Source organism: Balaenoptera borealis (genome assembly GCF_965194805.1).
Source record: "Balaenoptera borealis genome assembly, chromosome: 2".
NCBI lineage: Eukaryota > Metazoa > Chordata > Mammalia > Artiodactyla > Balaenopteridae > Balaenoptera > Balaenoptera borealis.
The window spans coordinates 177,004,417-177,024,160 of NC_138867.1; the positions used below are offsets into that span (position 1 = coordinate 177,004,417).

General features: G+C 39.4%; 2 long non-coding RNA genes across 2 annotated transcripts in view; one reads left to right on the plus strand and one right to left on the minus strand.

Annotated features, from left to right (window-relative positions):
* Nucleotides 1-4,476: 4,476 nt before the first annotated feature.
* The window catches only part of LOC309623587, a 132,275-nt gene continuing 117,007 nt past the window's right edge, over nucleotides 4,477-19,744 (minus strand). Inside the window, exon 2 of the long non-coding RNA XR_014241414.1 lies at nucleotides 4,477-4,758. This is a non-coding gene — a long non-coding RNA (uncharacterized lncRNA). The remainder of the gene's footprint in view (nucleotides 4,759-19,744) is intronic.
* Nucleotides 19,462-19,744, plus strand: part of LOC309623588 — a 42,270-nt gene continuing 41,987 nt past the window's right edge. The window contains exon 1 of the long non-coding RNA XR_014241415.1: nucleotides 19,462-19,733. This is a non-coding gene — a long non-coding RNA (uncharacterized lncRNA). The remainder of the gene's footprint in view (nucleotides 19,734-19,744) is intronic.

Consider the following 19,744-nt stretch of genomic DNA (forward strand, 5'->3'; position numbering starts at 1 on the left):
CCAGCATCATTATTTTCTGGAATCAATAGATACTTGTGGCTTTTCTTCCTCTTTTTTTTTTTAACATCTTTATTGGAGTATAATTGCTTTACAATGATGTTAGTTTCTGCTTTATAACAAAGTGAATCAGTTATACATATACATATGTTCCCATATCTCTTCCCTCTTGTGTCTCCCTCCCTCCCACCCTTCCCATCCCACCCCGCCAGGCGGTCACAAAGCACAGGGCCGATCTCCCTGTGCTATGCGGCTGCTTCCCACTAGCTATCTATTTTACATTTGGTAGTGTATATATGTCCATGTTGTGGCTTTTCTTGTTGAGCTAGCAGAATGCCTTACAATCTTCTTTTTTTTTTTCCTTCTTCATTTTCCACGAAGTGTTGTGTTGCTGTCTTTGCATTTGAAGAAACAGTCACCTCTTCCAGTTTTTACTGACTGGCTTTGGGAGAGAAACACCTTCACCATTCAACCCAGATGGATATTCTGAGCTTCTTTCAGGCTTTTTCTGTGGATGCCCACTTCATGCCTCTTGTTCCCTCTTTTGGACAGAAGTCTTAAGATTCTATGCCTTTCCTTGATCCCTCACATCCAGTCTGGGTGCTGTGTTTGCTTCCCCTGAAATGCTCACGTTTGTATGTCTTCCCAATCCCACCTAGTCAAGCCGGCTACATGTGTGTGCTTATGAGCTACATGTGTGTGCTTATGAGCTACATGTGTGTGCTTATGAGCTACATGTGTGTGCTTATGAGCTACATGTGTGTGTTTACTGTGCAGTCTTGCGCTCCTCATCTGGGGGTCATGTGAAGTGCCAGACATAGGGTGTGGGTTGACGTATATGGAGCACTGGGTGTGCCCATGGGCCAGTTGGAAGTGTCTGCAGGCAGAGTATCCCAAAGCAGCTGGTGTACAAGGCTCCTGATGGATTTAGCGAGCAATTAGTAGGGTCTGCAGCCCTTTTATGGATTTCCAAGCCCTGGTTGGTGAGAGTCCTCATGACTTCCTGGTACCAGCCTTCCAGCCACTCATCCATGCTGACCCCCTTGGTATTCTTTTTTTTTTTAATTAATTAATTAATTTTTGGCTGCGTTGGGTCTTCTTTGCTGCATGCGGGCTTTCTCTAGTTGTGGCGAGTGGGGGCTACTCTTCATTGCGGTGCGTGAGCTTCTCATTGCGGTGGCTTCTCTTGTTGCGGAGCACGGGCTCTAGGGCACGCAGACTTCAGTAGTTGTGGCTCGTGGGCTCTAGAGTGCAGGCTCAGTAGTTGTGGCACACGGGCTTAGTTGCTTCATGACATCTAGGATCTTAGGTGTTTAAAGTGATTATTGATATAGCTGGATTAATATCTACCATATTTTTACCATTTTTTATTTGTTGCCCTTGTTCTTTGTTTCTTTTTTGTCTTCCACTTTTCTTCTGTCTTCTCTACCTTTTAGGGGACATTTTACTTGATTCCATTTTTTCTCTTCTCTTAGCATATCATTATAACTTTTTTTTTTTTTTTTTTACATTTTTAGTCATTGCCCTTGAGTTTGTAGTATACATTTACAACTAACCCAACTCATACCATAGCATTTCACTGGATGTGCAAATTCTCTCCCTTGCCCGTTGTAACATTTCTGTCATTCATTTCACTCATCCAAAAGCTATAATTACTGAATATGTTGCTGCTATTATTATTTTCAACAAAATGTTATGTCAGATTAATTAAGAATAACAAAAACAAATGATTTTATTATTACCTTCATTTGTTCCTTCCCTAACACTTAACCTTTATCATTTACCTTCTTCCTGATGAATTTCTTTTAACATTTCTTGCAAAGCAGGGGTATTGGTGACAAATTCCCTCAATTTTTTGGGGAGTCTTTATTTCTCCCTCACTTGAAAGATAATTTTGCTTGACACAAAATTCTAGTTGGGTGGTTTCTCTTTCAACACTGTGTTTCACAAAACTCTCTTCCTGCTTGCGTGGTTTCTGAAAAGAAAAGTCCAATTTACTTCTTATCCTTGTTTCTCTGTAACTAAGGTTTTTTTTCCCTGACATTTCAAGATTTTTTTTGTTTTTGATTTTTCTTGAGTTTGAATATATATTTCTAGGTGTGCATTTTTAGGGTTTTTATCCTGTTTGGTGACCTCTGAGCTGCCTACATCTCTATTTTGGTATCCATTATTAATCTGGGGGAAAATCTCACTCATTATTGTTTTATGTATCCTGTCTATTTCTTCTCCTTCATGTATTCCCATTTTGTATATGTTACACCTCTTTTAATTGTCCCAGAGCTCTTGGATTTCTGTTCTGTCTTTTTACCCTTTTCTTATCTTTGCATTTCAGTTCAGAAGGTTCTAGTGACGGCTCCTCAAGGTTGCTGATTCTTTTTTCTCACACATTTCCACTGTAATGGTAAGGTCCCCCCAAAAAGGAATTCTTTATTTTTGTTCTGTTCTTTTGGTTTTTTTTAAATTTCTTTGCTTTCCCTTTGGTTCTTTTTTAGAGTTTCCAGCTCTGCACATGTTACCTGTCTGTTCTTGCAGGTTATCCATTATTTCCATTAGAGCACTTAGCATATGAATCATGGTTGCTTTAAATGACTGGTCTGATAATTCCAGCATATCTGCTACATCTGAATCAGGTTCTTTTGCTTGTCCTAATCCCAGAGATGTGTTGGGTTTTTTTTTTTTTTTTTTCTCTTTTTTTCCCCTCCTTTTTTTGGTTATTTTTTTAGGAGGTGTGTTTTTTAAGTCTTTTATTGTGCCTTTTAATCTTTTGTTGAATACCAGACATGACGTACCATGAAAAGGAACTGAGGTTTTTAGGCCTGTAGTATGAGATTTTAGGTTTATCTGACTAGGGTTTGGAGTTGTTTATTATTTGCTGTGGCTGTCAGAGGCTAAAATATCTTCAGGCGTCCTTGCTTCTGTCTCCCATGTCATCTTTAGGAGTACTATAGAGACTTGTAAATAAGTTCTGAAACATACAGTTCTGTCAGTGTTTTATACTGTTATTAGGTGTCTTCTTGATGTGGTGGTACGTTGAGGGTGGAAAGGAAATGTTTTATAGTCCCATGATTGGGTCTCAGTATGTGACCATAGACTGTGACCTTCTATGGTATAAGAAAGATATTTGGTCTTTGTCCATGGTTCTTAGCAAAGACCTCCTAAAGCCCTTGGAATTTCCCATGTGATGGTAGCATCTTACGTTCTAATGAGGCAACTGTTTCCAGACCCATAGATGATTTCATGATGGGGGACGGTTACCAGGAAGAACAAGCTATGATTAGAGGCTTAGAACTTTCAGCCCAGCCCACCCTCAAGCCCCCAGTGTTGAAAACTCTATCAAAACCCCTAAACTTCGGGATTCAGAGATATCTGGGTTGGTGAACACATCACTGTGCTGGGAGGCTGTCATGCCAGGAGAGGGCATGGAACCTTCCTACCCCTGTTCCCCTACTTTGCCCTGTGCACCCTTTCCATCTGGCTGTGCCTGACTTGTATCTTTTAAAATAAACTGATAATAAGAAGTAAAGCATTTTTCTTAGTTCTAATAGTCGTTCTATCAAATGAACAAACATGAGGGGTTATAGGGAACTTCTGAATTTGTAGTCAGCCATCCAGAAATGTGTGTGGCCTGGGCCTTGCATTTGCAGCTGGCATCTGACATGGGGGCAGTCTTGTGGTGTTGCAGGAAGGGTAACCCCTTCCAGGGCCTGAGAATGGGCTCTTGTCTAACACTCAGAAATGAATTGTCCAAGGAGACACACATACTGACAAAGCGAGGGATTTCATTGGGAAGGGGCGCCCAGGTGGAGAGCAGCAGGGTAAGGGAACCCAGAAGAACTGCTCTGCCACATAGCTCAAAGTCTCACGTTTTATAGTAATGGGGTTCCTTTCTGGGTTGTCTCTGGCCGATCATTCTGACTCAGGGTCCTTCCTGGTGGCACACCCATCGCTCAGCCAAGATGGATTCCAGTGAGAAGGATTCTGGGAGGCTGATAAGATATACGGACTGGCATCTCTTCTCTCCTTTTGACCTTTCCCACATTCTTACGGTTGGTGGTAGCTTGTTAGTTCTGCATTCCTTACCAGAACCTCCTGTTGTAAGATAACTCATGCAGGTGGTTACTATCGTGTCTGGCCAGGGTGGGCAGTTATGGTCAGAGGTTCCCCCAACAACAGGACTGGGCCCTTCAACTGTGGAATCTGGTGTTAACTTTGGTTAGTGGTAGAATTGAGTTGTAAGACACCCAGTTGGAATTGGAGAGCTGGTGAAGTGGTTTCGGAAAACACACCACGTGTTTGCTGTTGGGGTTTAAACAAAACAAAACAAAACTCTCAACCTCACAACTCTTTCTGAGGTCCCTCTCTCCCTCAACTTAGGTCAAGCAGAAAGGCTAGAGGAGACTCAAGTTAGCAATTTCCCCTATTGCCAAAAAAACCTTGGCTCTCTGTGCACTGATACTGAACAGAAATATGGAGACAGAGTTTTTGGAGGAAAAGAAAGATAGCTTTTAATTCTTTGCCAGGCAAAGGGGAAAACACAGCAGGCTAGCGCCTCAAGAACTGTGCCCTCAGTTCCCGAGGAATCAGAGGAGATCTTATAGGTGGGGCTCGAAGTCCGGGGGTGTATGATAAGGATCGAAGTCATGAAGGTCTTGCATTTTTCTTCTTCTTGCATTATTTCAAAACAGTCACATCTGGCGTCCGGCGGCCCGACCCGGTAACTGGGCCTGTTTGTCTCTGGTTTATTGGCCTGTGACCTTCTTTCTGAAACGCAAAAAGCGACAAGGGGTGACTTGTTACAAGGGAGTGCAGGGAGCTTAAACACCAGGTGCAGGATGTAATTTACATCACACAGAGTTAGGGGGTGATAGGTGCAGGATGTAATTCACATAGTGTCAGGTAGTGATAGGTTAGCTTTGTGAAGGACAGATCTAGTTACAGACACTACAGATTAGTAACAGTTAAGATATAGCTAGGAGTGATTAACTCTTTCAGGCCTGTTGGTTTCTTCTCTAGGCTGATCACTGTTCCCTTTACTTTCCTTGTTCTCAGGAGAGGAAAAACTTCATTTCTATTTTTGCTGCAACAAATTCCCCACTGCTAGTTCATTCCCTCCGTATCAGTGGAGGAAGGGAAACGGGCATCATTCTTGTGTGGCTGAGGACAAAACTTCAGTTTTGCTCCACTTGACAAACACCAGCTGTCTGGCCCAGGGGCCCATCTATCTCCTACTTCACCCTCCCACCATGTCAGTTAGGCACTGGTAAAACAGAATCTTTTGAGGACAGGCATTGTTAAGAGCAGAATATTGTGGGCATATTTCAAAATTGCTATTTCACTGTCTCTCCAATTTTGGAGACAGCAGTCGGCCCTGTGATGAATGGTTTGGTAGATCCGAGTCGTTAATTTTAAGTTTGTTTGCTTTTTTCTGGTGAGGATTATAGGAATGTCACCTTCTAAGCTCTTTACATGCCAGATGAGAATCTAGAAGTCTGACTCCATTTTTTAATGTTTGACTGCTGACAACTTTTAAAGCCTCATCCTTCCTTCTCCTGGTGCCCCACATCTGTACAAGATGACAAAAGCCCTGGGTGCTTACTTCTTTGGTGCTGGTAAGAGATTAGATCCTTGGTAGCCCCTGCCTTTGTGTGCAAAATCTCACACTAGCCCACCTCCTAATCTCAATTAAAACAAACAAATAAACAAACGAAAAAACCTCAGGCCAAAATTTGCAGCAACATGGATGGACCTAGAGATTCTCATACTGAGTGAAGTAAGTCAGACAGAGAAAGACAAATATATCGCTTATATGTGGAATCTAAAAAAATGGCACAAATGAACTTATTTATAAAACAGAAATAGAGTCACAGATGTGAAGAACAAACACAGTTACTGGGGGGAAAGGGGGGTGGGGAAGGTTAAATTGGGAGATTGGGATTGACATATACACACTAACATATATAAAATAGAGGGACTTCCCTGGTGGTCCAGTGGTGAAGACTCTCCACTTCCAATGCAGGAGGCACAGGTTCAATCCCTGGTCTGGGAACTAAGATCCCATGTGCTGCGTGGTGCGGCCAAAAATTTTTTTTAAATTAAATAAAATAGATAACTAATAGGGACCTACTATATAGCACAGGGAACCCTACTCAGGACTCTGTAATGACCTATATGGGAAAAGAATCTAAAAAAGAGTGGATATATATTTATGTATAATTGATTCACTTTGCTGTACAGCAGAAACTAACACAACATTGTAAATCAACTATATTCCAATAAAAATTTAAAAAACAAAAAACTCAGGCCAGGCTCCTTTCCTTGTTCTGTCAAGGCACTCCCCACCTACTTAAGAGGCCTTCCCTGCCCTCCCCAGACACTTCCATTATGGAAGTAATAAACTCTTTCATACGTTCCTGGCAGTAATGTGTTGTCATTCAAACCTAGGGTAGGGACCCACCTAACACAGTAGGTTACCATAGCAGTTATAGAAGGGGTAAGGTATTGTCAACTGAAAAAAAATATTCACAGCCTGAAAACTGAGAGTTGTGTTTTCTTCAGTGGACATACTGAGGACTTCAAGTCCGGGAGGCAGCATTTCAAGTAACCCTGAGAAAACTGCTCTGAGGAGGCGAGGCGGGGAGCTAGGATATATAGGAGTTTTGCAACAAGGGGCAGGTAGTAGGAACAAAAGATTACTGTTAATAAAAGAAAACTAGGTACAGTAAGTCCCCTACATAAGAATGAGTTCTGATTCTGAGAGCACGTTTATCAGTCCAACTTGTTTGTAAGTCCAACAAAGTTAGTCTAGGTATCCAACTAACACAATCGGCTATAATAGTACTGTACTGTAACAGGTTTATAATACTTTTCACACAAATAATACATAAAAAAACAAAGAATAAATAAAACATTTTTAATCTTACAGTGCAGTACCTTGAAAAGTACAGTAGTACAGTACAACAGCTGGCATACAGGGGCTGGCATCGAGTGAACAGGCAAAAAGAGTTATTGACTGGAGGAGGGAGAGGAGGTGGGAGATGGTAGAGCTGAAGGATCCTCAGCAATAGGAGGTGGAGAGCAAGCTGCAGTTTCACTCACACCTAACGTTGATGGAACGCTCATTTGCATCTTTGAAAGTTCGAAACTTGAAGGGTCGTTTGCAGGGACTTACTGTATCTCAAGTTAAGGAATTTAGCGCTTTTCTATGTATGGGAAGATGCAAGAGTCTGGGCTCACTGAAATCATTCCTTTTTTTTTTTTAACATCTTTATTGGAGTATAATTGCTTTACAATGGTGTGTTAGTTTCTGCTTTATAACAAAGTGAATCAGTTATACATATACATATGTTCCCATATCTCTTCCCTCTTGCATCTCCCTCCCTCCCACCCTCCCTATCCCACCCCTCTAGGTGGTCACAAAGCACCGAGCTGATCTCCCTGTGCTATGCGGTTGCTTCCCACTAGCTATCTATTTTACGCTTGGTAGTGTATATGTGTCCATGCCACTCTCTCACTTTATCACAGCTTACCCTTCCCCCTCCCCATATCCTCAAGTCCATTCTCTAGTAGGTCTGTGTCTTTATTCCCGTCTTGCCACTAGGTTCTTCATGACCTCTTTTTGTTTTTTTCCCTTAGATTCCATATATACGTGTTAGCATACTATATTTGTTTTTCTCTTTCTGACTTACTTCACTCTGTATGACAGACTCTAACTCCATCCACCTCACTACAAATACCTCCATTTCGTTTCTTTTTATGGCTGAGTAATATTCCATTGTATATATGTGCCACATCTTCTTTATCCATTCATCCGATGATGGACACTTAGATTTCTTCCATGTCCTGGCTATTGTAAATAGAGCTGCAGTGAACATTTTGGTACATGACACTTTTTGAATTATGGTTTTCTCAGGGTATATGCCCAGTAGTGGGATTGCTGGGTCGTATGGTAGTTCTAATTTTAGTTTTTTAAGGAACCTCCATACTGTTCTCCATAGTGGCTGTATCAATTTACATTCCCACCAACAGTGCAAGAGTTTTCCCTTCTCTCCACACCCTCTCCAGCATTTATTGTTTCTAGATTTTTTGATGATGGCCATTCTGACCGGTGTGAGATGATATCTCATTGTAGTTTTGAGTTGCATTTCTCTAATGATTAATGATGTTGAGCATTCTTTCATGTGTTTGTTGGCAATCTGTATATCTTCTTTGGAGAAATGTCTATTTAGGTCTTCTGCCCATTTTTGGATTGGGTTGTTTGTTTTTTTGTTATTGAGCTGCATGAGCTGCTTGTAAATCTTGGAGATTAATCCTTTGTCAGTTGCTTTATTTGCAAATATTTTCTCCCATTCTGAGGGTTGTCTTTTCGTCTTGTTTATGGTTTCCTTTGCTGTGCAAAAGCTTTTAAGTTTCATTAGGTCCCATTTGTTTATTTTTGTTTTTATTTCCATTTCTCTAGGAGCTGGGTCAAAAAGGATGTTGCTGTGATTTATGTCATAGAGTGTTCTGCCTCTGTTTTCCTCTAAGAGTTTGATAGTGTCTGACCTTACATTTAGGTCTTTAATCCATTTTAAGTTTATTTTTGTGTATGGTGTTAGGGAGTGTTCTAATTTCATACTTTTACATGTACCTGTCCAGTTTTCCCAGCACCACTTATTGAAGAGGCTGTCTTTTCTCCACCGTATATGCTTGCCTCCTTTATCAAAGATAAGGTGACCATATGTGCGTGGGTTTATCTCTGGGCTTTCTATCCTGTTCCATTGATCTATATTTCTGTTTTTGTGCCAGTACCATACTATCTTGATTACTGTAGCTTTGTAGTATAGTCTGAAGTCAGAGAGTCTGATTCCTCCAGCTCTGTATTTTCCCCTCATGACTGCTTTGGCTATTTGGGGTCTTTTGTGTCTCCATACAAATTTTAAGATTTTTTTGTTCTAGTTCCGTAAGAAATGCCATTGGTAATTTGATAGGGACTGCCTTGAATCTGTAGATTGCTTTGGGTAGTAGAGTCATTTTCACAATGTTGATTCTTCCAATCCAAGAACATGGTATATCTCTCCATCTATTTGTATCATCTTTAATTTCTTTCATCAGTGTCTTATAATTTTCTGCATACAGGTCTTCTGTCTCCTTAGGTAAGTTTATTCCTAGATATTTTATTCTTTTTGTTGCAATGGTAAATGGGAGTGTTTTCTTAATTTCACTTTCAGATTTTTCATCATTAGTGTACAGGAATGCAAGAGATTTCTCTGCATTAATTTTGTATCCTGCTACTTTACCAAATTCATTGATTAGCTCTAGTAGTTTTCTGGTAGCATCTTAAGGATTCGCTATGTATAGTATCATGTCATCTACAAACAATGACAGCTTTCCTTCTTCTTTTCTGATTTGGATTCCTTTTATTTCTTTTTCTTCTCTGATTGCTGTGGCTAAAACTTTCAAAAGTATATTGAATAATGGTGGTGTGAGTGGGCAACCTTGTCTTGTTCATGATCTTAGTGGAAATGGTTTCAGTTTTTCACCATTGAGGACGATGTTGGCTGTGGGTTTGTCATATAGGGCCTTTATTATGTTGAGGAAAGTTCCCTCTATGCCTACTTTCTGCAGGGCTTTTATGATAAATGGTGTTGAATTTTGTCAAAAGCTTTCTCTGCATCGATTGAGATGATCATATGGTTTTTCTCCTTCAGTTTGTTAATATGGTGTATCACGTTGATTGATTGGCGTATATTGAAGAATCCTTGCATTCCTGGAATAAACCCCACTTGATCATGGTGTATGATCCTTTTAATGTGCTGTTGGATTCTGTTTGCTAGTATTTTGTTGAGGATTTTTGCATCTATGTTCATCAGTGATATTGGCCTGTAGTTTTCTTTCTTTGTGACATCTTTGTCTGGTTTTGGTATCAGGGTGATGGTGGCTTCGTAGAATGAGTTGGGGAGTGTTCCTCCCTCTGCAATATTTTGGAAGCGTTTGAGAAGGATAGGTGTTAGCTCTTCTCTAAATGTTTGTTAGAATTCACCTGTGAAGCCATCTGGTCCTGGGCTTTTGTTTGTTGGAAGATTTTTAATCAGTTTCAATTTCAGTGCTTGTGATTGGTCTGTTCATATTTTGTATTTCTTCCTGGTTCAGTCTCGGCAGGTTGTGCATTTCTAAGAATTTGTCCATTTCTTCCAGGTTGTCCATTTTATTGGCATAGAGTTGCTTGTGGTAAACTCTCATGATCGTTTGTATTTCTGCAGTGTCAGTTGTTACTACTCCTTTTTCATTTCTAATTCTATTGATTTGAGTCTTCTCCCTTTTTTTCTTGATGAGTCTGGCTAATGGTTTATCAATTTTGTTTATCTTCTCAAAGAACCAGCTTTTAGTTTTATTGATCTTTGCTATCGTTTCCTTCATTTCTTTTTCATTTTTTTCTGATCTGATCTTTATGATTTCTTTCCTTCTGCTAACTTCGGGGTTTTTTGGTTCTTCTTTCTCTAATTGCTTTAGGTGCAAGGTTAGGTTGTTTATTTGAGATGTTTCTTGTTTCTTAAGGTAGGACTGTATTGCTATAAACTTCCCTCTTAGAACTGCTTTTGCTGCATCCCATAGGTTTTGGGACGTCGTGTCTCCATTGTCATTTGTTTCTAGGTATTTTTTGATTTCCCCTTTGATTTCTTCTGTGATCACTTCGTTATTAAGTAGTGTATTGTTTAGCCTCCATGTGTTTGTATTTTTTACCGATCTTTTCCTGTAATTGATATCTAGTCTCGTAGCGCTGTGGTCAGAAAATATACTTGAATATGATTTCAATATTCTTAAATTTACCAAGGCTTGATTTGTGACCCAAGATAAGATCTATCCTGGAGAATGTTCCATGAGCACTTGAGAAAAATGTGTATTATGTTGTTTTTGGGTGGAATGTCCTATAAATATCAATTAAGTTCATCTTGTTTAAAGTATCATTTAAAGCTTGAGTTCCCTTATTTATTTTCATTTTGGATGATCTGTCCATTGGTGAAAGTGGGGTGTTAAGGTCCCCTACTATGATTGTGTTACTGTCAATTGCCCCTTTTATGGCTGTTAGTATTTGCCTTATGTATTGAGGTGCTCCTATGTTGGGTGCATAAATATTAACAATTGTTAAATCTTCTTCTTGGATCAATCCCTTGATCATTATGTAGTGTCCTTGTTTGTCTCCTGTAACAGTCTTTATTTTAAAGCCTATTTTGTCTGATATGAGAATTGCTACTCCAGATTTCTTTTGATTTCCACTTGCATGGAATATCTTTTTCCATCCCCTCACTTGCAGTCTGTATGTGTCCCTAGGTCTGAAGTGGGTCTCTTGTAGACAGCATATATATCGGTGTTGTTTCTGTATCCATTCAGCCAGTCTGTGTCTTTTGGTGGGAGCATTTAATCCATTTACATTTAAGGTAATTATCAATATGTATGTTCCTATTCCCATTTTCTTAAATGTTTTGGGTTTGTTATTGTAGGTGTTTTCCTTCTCTTGTGTTTCTTGCCTAGAGAAGTTCTTTTAGCATTTGTTGTAAAGCTGGTTTGGTGGTGCTGAACTCTCTCAGCTTTTGCTTGTCTGTAAGGGTTTTAATTTCTCCATCAAATCTGAATGAGATCCTTGCTGGGTAGAGTAATCTTGGTTGTAGGTTTTTCTCCTTCATCACTTTAAATATGTCCTGCCACTCCCTTCTGGCTTGCACAGTTTCTGCTGAAAGAGCAGCTGTTAACCTTATGGAGATTCCCTGGTGTGTTATTTGTTGTTTTTCCCTTGCTGCTTTTAATATGTTTTCTTTATATTTAATTTTTGATAGTTTGATTAATATGTGTCTTGGCATGTTTCTCCTTGGATTTATCCTGTATGGGACTCTCTGTGCTTCCTGGCCTTGATTAACTATTTCCTTTCCCATATTAGGGAAGTTTTCAACTGTAATCTCTTCAAATATTTTCTCAGTCCCTTTCTTTTTCTCTTCTTCTTCTGGGACCCCTATAATTCGAATGTTGGTGCGTTTAATGTTGTCCCAGAGATCTCTGAGACTGTCCTCAGTTCTTTTCATTCTTTTTTCTTTATTCTGCTCTGCAGTAGTTATTTCCACTATTTTATCTTCCAGGTCACTTATCCATTCTTCTGCCTCAGTTATTCTGCTATTGATCCCTTCTAGAGTATTTTAAACTTCATTTATTGTGTTGTTCATCGTTGTTTGGTTCCTCTTTATTTCTTCTAGGTCCTTGTTAAATGTTTCTTGCATTTTGTCTATTCTATTTCCAAGATTTTGGATCATCTTTACTATCATTATTCTGAATTCTTTTTCAGGTAGACTGCCTATTTCCTCTTCATTTGTTAGGTCTGGTGTGTTTTTACCTTGCTCCTTCATCTTCTGTGTGTTTTTCTGTCTTCTCATTTTGCTTATCTTACTGTGTTTGGGGTCTCCTTTTTGCAGGCTGCAGGTTCGTAGTTCCTGTTGTTTTTGGTGTCTGTCCCTAGTGGCTAAGGTTGGTTCAGTGGGTTGTGTAGGCTTCCTGGTGGAGGGGACTAGTGCCTGTGTTCTGGTGGATGGGGCTGGGTCTTGTCTTTCTGATGGGCAGGTCCACGTCTGGTGGTGTGTTTTGGGGTGTCTGTGGCCTTATTATGATTTTAGGCAGCCTCTCTGCTAACGGATGGGGCTATGTTCCTGTCTTGCTAGTTGTTTGGCATAGAGCCCCCAAAACAGCGGCTCCTTTAACCCTGTCCTGTGTGAGTGAAGAACGGACGCCCTCAGGCGACCTACACGCAGAGGTGGGGCCACATCCAAAGCTGAACCCCGGGAGCTGTGCGAGCAAAGAAGAGAAAGGGAAATTTCTCCCAGTAGCCTCAGAAGCAGCAGATTAAAGCTTCACAATCAACTTGATGTACCCTGCATCTGTGGAATACCTGAATAGACAACAAATCATCCCAAATTGCAGAGGTGGACTTTGGGAGCAAGATATATTATTTTTTCCCCTTTTCCTCTTTTTGTGAGTGTGTACGTGTATGCTTCTGTGTGAGATTTTGTCTGTATATCTTTGCTTTCACCATTTGTCCTAGGGTTCTGTCCATCCATTTTTTGTTTTGTTTTGTTTTTTACTTAAAAAATTTTTTTCTTAATAATTATTTTTTATTTTAATAACTTTATTTTATCCTCTTTCTTTCTTTCTATTTTTTCTCCCTTTTATTCTGAGTCATGTGGATGAAAGGCTCTTGGTGCTCCAGCCAGGCATCAGAGCTGTGCCTCTGAGGTGGGACAGCCAACTTCAGGACACTGGTCCACAAGAGACCTCCCAGCTCCACGTAATACCAAACGGCGAAAATCTCCCAGAGATCTCTATCTCAACACCAAGACCCAGCTTCACTCAGCGACCAGCAAGCTACAGTGCTGGACACACTATGCCAAACAACTTGAAATCATTCCTTTGATATGCATCTCAGCTGTTCGGGGCCAGTATCCTGTGTTTTCACATCCTGAGTTTCCTCCGGGCTCACCAGCTCTCTGTTGCGATGCTGCAATTGCTGATGATTGTGACATCCTTTACTTACTGATATGGCAGGCAATATTTTATTTCTCAGTATCTTTATCAATACACTTTGCTTAATTGTTCTATTGATAAATACTCCAGATTTTTACGTATCAATGCATGCCACCCTTTATTTTTAAAAGGTACATATGATGATGAATTTATGTAATCCATTTTTTCTAAATATTGGGTTGGCCAAAATGTTTGTTTGGGTTTTTCCATAAGGTGGAAAAACCCAAACGAACTTTTTGACTAACCCAATAGATACATGGCTTGTTACTGTGGATGAAAAATGCTGCCTGCCATATCAATAAACAAAGGATGTGCAGCCATCAAGTCATCAGCCATCAAGCCACCCCCAACTGTGCACCCTGAGGGGATTCAGGGTGGAAAAAAGGATACTGGCCCTAGATAGTTAAGGTGCATATCAAAGGAATGTTTTCAGTGAGCCCAGATTCTCGCATCTTCCCACGTGTAGAAAAGCGCTAAATTCATTAACTTGAGATATCTGGTTTTCTTTAATTAACAGTAATCTTTTGATGTTCCACTACCTGGTTTTTATCTCAAAACTCCTGTATATCCTGGCTTCTCCCTTACCTCTTTGGAGCAGTCCCTCAGAGCTACCAGAGAGACAGCCTCCCAAGCTTGAGTCCTCAGAAAGTCCGCCAAATAAAACATAATTCTCAACTTTTATATTGGGCACTTTTTTCAGTCGATATTACTAATTTTTGCTGCCAAAACCATGAATGAAAACTCAGATTGCCACCTTACAGGGCAAACAAACATATACAAATTATGTTATTTTCCAAACTGAATTTCTTCTTCTTCTTCTTCTTTTTAATCAGTCACCAATTTTATACACATCACTGTATACATGTCAATCCCAATCGCCCAATTCAGCACACCACCATCCCCACCCCACCGCAGTTTTCCCCCCTTGGTGTCCACACGTTTGTTCTCTACATCTGTGTCTCAACTTCTGCCCTGCAAACCGGTTCATCTGTATCATTTTTCTAGGTTTCACATACATGCGTTAATATACGATATTTGTTTTTCTCTTTCTGACTTACTTCACTCTGTATGACAGTCTCTAGATCCATCCACATCTCAACAAATGACTCAATTTTGTTCCTTTTTTTGGCTGAGTAATATTCCATTGTATATATGTACCACAACTTCTTTATCCATTCATCTGTCGATGGGCATTTAGGTTGCTTCCATGACCTGGCTATTGTAAATAGTGCTGCAATGAACATTGGGGTGCATGTGTCTTTTTGAATTATGGTTTTCTCTGGGTATATGCCCAGTAGTGGGATTGCTGGGTCATATGGTAATTCTATTTTTAGTTTTTTAAGGAACCTCCATATTGTTCTCCATAGTGGCTGTATCAATTTACATTCCCACCAACAGTGCAAGAGGGTTCCCTTTTCTCCACACCCTCTCCAGCATTTGTTGTTTGGTGATTTTCTGATGATGCCCATTCTAACTGCTGTGAGGTGAAACCTCATTGTAGTTTTGATTTGCATTTCTCTAATAATTAGTGATGTTGAGCATCTTTTCATGTGCTTCTTGGCCATCTATATGTCTTCTTTGGAAAAGTGTCTATTTAGGTCTCCTGCCCATTTTTGGATTGGGTTGTTTGTTTCTTTAATATTGAGCTGAATGAGCTGTTTATATATTTTGGAGATTAATCCTTTGTCCGTTGATTTGTTTGCAAATATATTCTCCCATTCTGAGGGTTGTCTTTTGGTCTTGTTTATGGTTTCCTTTGCTGTGCAAAAGCTTTGAAGTTTCATTAGGTCCCATTTGTTTATTTTTGTTTTTATTTCCATTTCTCTAGGAGGTGGATCAAAAAAGATCTTGCTGTGATTTATGTCAAAGAGTGTTCTTCCTATGTTTTCCTCTAAGAGTTTTATAGTGTCCAGTCTTACATTTAGGTCTCGAATCCATTTTGAGTTTATTTTTGTGTATGGTGTAAGGGAGTATTCTAATTTCATTCTTTTCCATGTAGCTCTCCAGTTTTCCCAGCACCACTTATTGAAGAGACTGTCTTTTCTCCATTGTATATCTTTGCCTCCTTTGTCATAGATTAGTTGACCATAGGTGCGTGGGTTTATCTCTGGGCTTTCTATCTTGTTCCATTGATCTATGTTTCTGTTTTTGTGCCAGTACTATATTGTCTTGATTACTGTACCTTTGTAGTAGAGTCTGAAGTCAGGGAGTCTGATTCCTCCAGCTCCGTTTTTTTCCCTCAAGACTGCTTTGGCTATTCGGGGTCTTTTGTGTCTCCATACAGATTTTAAGATGATTTGTTCTAGTTCTGTAAAAAATGCCATTGGTAATTTGATAGGGATTGCATTGAATCTGTAGATTGCTTTGGGTAGTAGAGTCATTTTCACAATGTTGAATCTTCCAATCAAAGAACATGGTATATCTCTCCATCTGTTGGTATCATCTTTAATTTCTTTCATCAGTGTCTTATAGTTTTCTGCATACAGGTCTTTTATCTCCCTAGGTAGGTTTATTCCTAGGTATTTTATTCTTTTTGTTGCATTGGTAAATGGGAGTGTTTCCATAATTTCTCTTTCAGATTTTTCATCATTAGTGTATAGGAATGCAAGAGATTTCTGTGCATTAATTTTGTATCCTGCAACTTTACCAAATTCATTCATTAGCTCTAGTAGTTTTCTGGTGGCAGTTTTAGGATTCTCTGTGTATAGTATCATGTCATCTGCAAACAGTGACAGTTTTACTTCTACTTTTCCAATTTGTATTCCTTTTATTTCTTTTTCTTTTCTGATTGCCGTGGCTAGGACTTCCAAAACTATGTTGAATAATAGTGGTGAGAGTGGACATCCTTGTCTCGTTCCCGATCTTAGAGGAAATGCTTTCACTTTTTCACCATTGAGAATGATGTTTGCTGTGGGTTTGTCATATATGGCCTTTATTATGTTGAGGAAGGTTCCCTCTATGCCCACTTTCTGGAGAGTTTTTATCATAACTGGGTGTTGAATTTTGGGAGAATTGGAAGAATTGAATTTTCTGCATCTATTGAGATGATCATATGGTTTTTATTCTTCAATTTGTTAATATGGTGTATCACATTGACTGATTTGCGTATATTGAAGAATCCTTGCATCCCTGGGATAAATCCCACTTGATCGTGGTGTATGATCGTTTTAATGTGTTGTTGGATTCTGTTTGCTAGTATTTTGTTGAGGATTTTTGCATCTATATTCATGAGTGATATTGGTCTGTAATTTTCTCTTTTTGTAGTATCTTTGTCTGGTTTTGGGATCAGGGTGATGGTGGCCTCATAGAATGAGTTTGGGAGTGTTCCTTCCTCTGCAATTTTTTGGAAGAGTTTGAGAAGGATAGGTGTTAGCTCTTCTCTAAATGTTTGATAGAATTCACCTGTGAAGCCATCTGGTCCTGGACTTTTGTTTGTTGGAAGATTTTTAATCACAGTTTCAATTTCATTACTTGTGATTGGTCTGTTCATATTTTCTATTTCTTCCTGGTTCAGTCTTGGAAGGGTATACCTTTCTAAGAATTTGTCCATTTCTTCCAGGTTGTCCATTTTATTGGCATAGGGTTGCTTGTAGTAGTCTCTTAGGATGCTTTGTATTTCTGTGGTGTCTGTTGTAACTTCTCCTTTTTCATTTCTAATTTTATTGATTTGAGTCCTCTCCCTCTTTTTCTTGATGAGTCTGGCTAATGGCTTATCAATTTTGTTTATCTTCTCAAAGAACCAGCTTTTAGTTTTATTGATCTTTGCTCTTGTTTCCTTTGTTTCTTTTTCATTTATTTCTGATCTGATCTTTATGATTTCTTTCCTTCTGTAAACTTTGTGTTTTGTTTGTTCTTCTTTCTCTAGTTCCTTTAGGTGTAAGGTTAGATTGTTTACTTGAGATTTTTCTTGTTTCTTTAGGTAGGCTTGTAGAGCTATAAACGTCCCTCTTAGAACTGCTTTTGCTGCATCCCATAGGTTTTGGGCCGTCGTGTTTTCATTGTCATTCCTCTCTAGGTATTTTTTGATTTCCTCTTTGATTTCTTCAGTGATCTCTTGGTTATTTAGTAACGTATTGTTTAGCCTCCATGTGTTTGTGTTTTTTACATTTTTTTCCCTGTAATTGATTTCTAATCTCATAGCATTGTGGTCAGAAAAGATGCTTGATATGATTTCAATTTTCTTAAATTTACTGAGGCTTGATTTGTGACCCAAGATGTGATCTATCCTGGAGAATGTTCCGTGCACACTTGAGAAGAAAGTGTAATCTGCTGTTTTTGGATGGAATGTCCTATAAATATCAATTAAATCTATCTGGTCTATTGTGTCATTTAAAGCTTCTGTTTCCTTATTTATTTTCATTTTGGATGATCTGTCCATTGGTGTAAGTGAGGTGTTAAAGTCCCCCAGTATTATTGTGTTACTGTCAATTTCCTCTTTTATAGCTGTTAGCAGTTACCTTATGTATTGAGGTGCTCCTATGTTGGGTGCATATATATTTATAATTGTTATATCTTCTTCTTGGATTGATCCCTTGATCATTATGTAGTGTCCTTCCTTGTCTCTTGTAACATTCTTTATTTTAAAGTCTATTGTGTCTGATATGAGTATAGCTACTCCAGCTTTCTTTTGATTTCCATTTGCATGGAATATCTTTTTCCATCCCCTCACTTTCAGTCTGTATGTGTTCCTAGGTCTGAAGTGGGTCTCTTGTAGACAGCATATATATGGGTCTTGTTTTTGTATCCATTCAGCAAGCCTGTGTCTCTTTGTTGGAGCATTTAATCCTTTCACGTTTAAGGTAATTATTGATATGTATGTTCCTATGACCATTTTCTTAATTGTTTTGGGTTTGTTTTTGTAGGTCCTTTTCTTCTCTTGTGTTTCCCACTTAGAGAAGTTCCTTTAGCATTTGTTGTAGAGCTGGTTTGGTGGTGCTGAATTCTCTTAGCTTTTGCTTGTCTGTAAAGCTTTTGATTTCTCCATCAAATCTAAATGAGATCCTTGCTGGGTAGAGTAATCTTGGTTGTAGGTTCTTCCCTTTCATCACTTTAAGTATATCATGCCACTCCCTTCTGGCTTGTAGAGTTTCTGCTGAGAAATCAGCTGTTAACCTTATGGGAGTTCCCTTGTATGTTATTTGTCATTTTTCCCTTGCTGTTTTCAATAATTTTTCTTTGTCTTTAATTTTTGCCAATTTGATTACTATGTGTCTCAACGTGTTTCTCCTTGGGTTTATCCTGTATGGGACTCTCTGCACTTCCTGGACTTGGGTGGCTATTTCCTTTCCCATGTTAGGGAAGTTTTCGACTATAATCTCTTCAAATATTTTCTCTGGTCCTTTCTCTCTCTCTTCTCCTTCTGGGACCCCTATAATGCGAATGTTGTTGCATTTAATGTTGTCCCAGAGGTCTCTTAGGCCGTCTTCATTTCTTTTCTTTTTTTTTCTTTAGTCTGTTCCGCAGCAGTGAATTCCACCATTCTGTCTTCCAGGTCCCTTATCCGTTCTTCTGCCTCAGTTATTCTGCTATTGATTCCTTCTAGTGTAGTTTTCATTTCAGTTATTGTATTGTTCATCTCTGTTTGTTTGTTCTTTAATTCTTCTAGGTCTTTGTTAAACATTTCTTGCATCTTCTCTGTCTTTGTCTCCATTCTTATTCCGAGGTCCTGGATCATCTTCACTATCATTATTCTGAATTATTTTTCTGGAAGGTTGCCTTTCTCCACTTCATTTAGTTGTTTTTCTGGGGTTTTTTCTTGTTCCTTCATCTGGTATATAGCCCTCTGCCTTTTTGTCTTGTCTATCTTTCTGTGAATGTGGTTTTTATTCCACAGGTGGCAGGATTGTAGTTTTTCTTGCTTCTGCTGTCTGCCGTCTGGTGGTTGAGTCTATCTAAGAGGCTTGATGGGAGTCTCTGGTGGTGGGTAGAGCTGACTTTTGTTGTGGTGGTCAGTGCTCAGTAAAACGTTAATCCACTTGACTGTTGATGGGTGGGGCTGGGTTCCCTCCCTGTTGGTTGTTTTGCCTGAGGCAACCCCACACTGGAGCCTACCTGGGCTCTTTGTTGGGGCTAATGACAGACTCTGGGAGGGCTCACGCCAAGGAGTACTTCCCAGAACTTCTGCTGCCAGTGTCCTTGTCCCCACGGTGAAACAGAGCCACCTCCCACCTCTGCAGGAGACCCTCCAACACTAGCAGGTAGGTCTGGT